The 3,637-nt window shown below is 56.5% G+C and overlaps 1 long non-coding RNA gene across 1 annotated transcript; it reads right to left on the bottom strand.

Moving 5' to 3' along the window:
- Positions 1-462: 462 nt before the first annotated feature.
- LOC131402074 (uncharacterized) lies at positions 463-3,224 on the bottom strand. The gene is made up of 3 exons (XR_009218246.1): positions 3,135-3,224; positions 1,087-1,161; positions 463-495 (listed from the first exon to the last, which is right to left on the bottom strand). It is a non-coding gene; the product is annotated as an uncharacterized LOC131402074 (long non-coding RNA).
- Positions 3,225-3,637: the final 413 nt, after the last annotated feature.

The raw sequence follows: 3,637 nt of genomic DNA, 5'->3' as shown, positions 1-3,637 counted from the left end.
CTCTCATGGACACTGATGGGCTCCATGACCTGGAACCAGGCCCCAAATCGCTCTTTGGGCTCCAGGTCATACGCATTTGCAGCCTGCTGGAGCAGCTGGATCCTCCTGATGACTTTAATTTCTGGGAGGAAGGACAGGATGCAGACAGAGCTTGGGTGGGGAACCCTGCCAGGGACTTGTGCGGATTGAGGATCTGGTCTGGGGTCTGTGCTCACTCGGGAACCCTCCTTCCTTCCCACTCCATTCAGGACTTGCCTGTCCTCACAGTTGGCTGGAATTAGTTCCTTATCCAGGAAGGTGTCTTTGATGTCAGCCCCTCACACACACGCCAACGTGATGGGATTCCCAGCTTTGTGGATCTGACTCTCCCAATGAACGTAAGACCCAAGGGATGAGGCCAGAGAAAGTCTTGCCAGGGGAAGTCTGTGATTTCCACTTCCCCACCCTCCTACAGCTGCTCACCTCATACCATTTCTGGAAGTTGACCCGATTTCCCTTGAAGGGAGACAGTTAATGTCCATCAGAAACAGCCCCCTAAGCCCATAACCAACCCCCATCCCACCCCTTCTCAGGCTGCAAGAATATCAGGGCCCAGCAGAGGGCAGAGCTTCCACAAAGAGAACTTGACACTGGGCCAGGCTCTGGCCCCCAGAGCAGGAGGGACAGGGGAGCTGAGGCCAGAGATCTTATGTAGCACACCCTCTCTGATGACAGATGGGGAGACTGAGGCCTCAGGGAGGAAGGGACAGTTGGACCACAGAAGTGCTTCCTCACTTGCAGGGGCTGATGGCACTACCCCAGGGGCAGGGCCTGAGTGGGAGGCTGAGTGCAGCTCAGACACAGCCTGCAGCTCTGCAGGCAGGCAGCTCTGAGCTTCACTAGCCCAGGGAGCCTGGTGGGGGGCTTATGCGGAGCGTCTATTCATGCATTGCTAAGATGGGCCTGACTCCCCAGCTCCCAGGGGTGGCCATGGGGCTCTCATGAGAGGAGGTTTGCCAGGTACTGAGAGCTCAGGGCCCAGTGCAGGGCTCTCGCCTCCCAAACCTCAGGATCCTGTTCCTTGGTCCCACCTCCAGGCTCACTCACTTCCAGATCATCCTCCATCCCAATGTTCAGCAGCTTCAGGTGATAGAGGAACATGCCCAGGAAGGGGACGACACCCTGTGAATTCAGGGTGGGAGTGGTGAGATGAGTCCCACCTCTCAGGTGACCCATGGACCCTCCCCCAAATCACTTCACACCATCCTCCTGCCCACTACAGACTCCCACAGAGAGCAGCCTAGGACCCTCAGCGGCCTGCCCCCAGTTGCCCCCTCCAGGACCACTCAACTTCCCCAGTCACCTCCCAGGGGCGGCTTTTGGCAAATCCCAGAGTATGTGCTCCCTGCCCCTTCCCTCCCTAATCCATCCTGGGCACAGCCCTTCTAGGCCTCATCCTGGTCACTTACAGGGCAGGCATTTCAGGCTCTGGGGCTCCAGGAGCTGGGCTGGAGGAGGAGGGACCCCTCTCTTAAGGAGACCTCAAGCCGTGAGGAGAGAGACCCCCTCTTCTAACACCTGAACCCTCCCCCTCAGGCCCCTTCACCTGCTGCTGCTACCTCTCCTGGGCTTCCTGGGGATCCATCTCCAGGGTGGCCCACACTGAGGTCACCTCCTGCAGGGTCAAGGACAGGCTCAGGGAGGCCATGCTCCCTTCCCCATGTCTCCCAGGCCCCTGATCCTTGACCCTGGACATCTGGTGTCTATGGCTGATCCCATTCCAGAGTGCTCTGATTCTAGATCACTCCCAGCTCCAACACTCCCTCCTCTGTGCCCTCAGGCCTGCCCAGGCCCCTAAGCCTCTCTCCTCATCAGGAAAGTGTGAGGAGGACTCCCATGCCTCCCAGGGTCCCCTGAGGACTCAGTGTCATCTGACTGTCACCAGTACTCTCCCCTCCCCCCTCGAGGAGGATGAGCACAAAGCTTCTGCTCATTCCTCTCCCCCTTGTACCTCATCACCCCTATGAGACTTGCACCACAGATCATCTCCTTCCATTTCCCAGATGAGGAGACTGAGGCCCACAGAGGGGCAGTGAATTGCTCAGGGGCCCACAGAGGAGACCGTCCCCCTTCCCAGCCAAAGGGCCTGGCCCCCGACCTTCACTCCTCCTCCAGACACACCTCTGACCAAGGTCCTGTCCTCTGGACTCTCGGGGTGTGTTGTGGCCCTCAATCAGCCTGAGCCATGGATTGGGAGGCACAAGGTGTCTCGGGGTCCTATCCAAGTGGATTCTGTGTTTTCCAGCCCCCTGGGATTCTCTGACATCACGCTGGACCTGAGGCCATGCCAAAGGCCTCAGCTCCCTAGGATCCCCTCATGATGGACCCTGCACAGAACTCCTCCTTTATTCACTCAGGAAGGATCCCCCTTGTGCCACATCTGAGTGACAGTGTAGGGGGTGACCGGGGCACTGTGTAATGGTGACATTTGCATCCTTTTTTACTTGGAAACTTCTAATGTCCTGTCAGGAAGGTCCATTAAGAATCTGTAGGTTCCCCGATAATTCTCATTGCCATCTGGGGCATATCCTTGTCAACAAGGCACCGGGCGAGACTCACTGGTTTGTCAGCAGTGACCACTATCTGGCTAGAGTGCACAGTCCCAGAGACCACACAGTTCTGTCCCAGATCCACCATTTGGCCCAAGGCTGGGCAGCCCCTGAGTCCACAAGACCTGTGTGACCTCACAGTGCCCATCCCTGGGGCAGGCAGAGTGCCCAACCCTGCGAGGTAACGTGAAGACAGAAGAATCAGCAGGGGCCTGGCTTCCTGAGGACAGGCTGGGCTGCTGTAGGAAGAAAGGAACCCCCACCCACTCCATCCATCCGCCAGCCTGGAGGAAGAAGGCCAGCTGATGGGTCCACATGGAAGCCAGAGACCTGCTCATTCTGCCAGCTCTTCACCTCCTGGAACAGTCCAGCCGACATCATTGTATCTCGTGACCAAGGCCTCCTTCCCCAAACAGTCCCCACCTGCCCCTGCAGTTCACACCCCCCACTTCCTGTCAAGCTGGACAAGACAGACCGTTATTTCTCAGGGAACCTTAAGTGAAAAACTTCCCAAAGCACATCCTGCCTTGTCCCTCCCCCCCTCACCTCCCCTCCTTCCAGATCTCCAGCCTCCATTCACCTCCTTGAGCAGCTTCCTGCTCTCCTGCTGGCTTGTTTTCATCAACTTTTTAAGTTTCGTACCATTCTTCCTGAGGAGGGAAAAAAGGAAAGAGACACTGTGGAGTGGTTTGAGGGTAAATCCCTTTTGTTTGAAAACCCAGAAGATCCAGACAGCCTGGATGAGCGTTTTCACTGTGTCCTCTGAGCCCTGAGGTGTCTGGGACTGAGGAGGGGGCTCTCCTATTGTCACCTGGGGCCTCCATTCTCTTATCCCCTCAGCAGAAGTGTTTTAAACAGTATTAATTACATGTGGACAGAGAGTTCTTTTGTTGAAAACACTTGAAAATCTTCAATTTGGCTCAAGCCAGGATCTGTCACTTAGGGAAGCTGATTCCTGAAGCAGAACCACTGGCCTAAGTTTTCAGAACGACTCCAAGCCTCCAACCAGGTCAGACCCTATCGCCAGGGTTTGCTGTCTCCCAGGAGGT

Source organism: Diceros bicornis (assembly GCF_020826845.1).
Source record: "Diceros bicornis minor isolate mBicDic1 chromosome 30 unlocalized genomic scaffold, mDicBic1.mat.cur SUPER_30_unloc_1, whole genome shotgun sequence".
Taxonomy (NCBI): Eukaryota; Metazoa; Chordata; class Mammalia; order Perissodactyla; family Rhinocerotidae; genus Diceros; species Diceros bicornis.
Note: the sequence above shows the minus strand (reverse complement) of the source record. Positions and strands in the feature narration are given on the sequence as shown.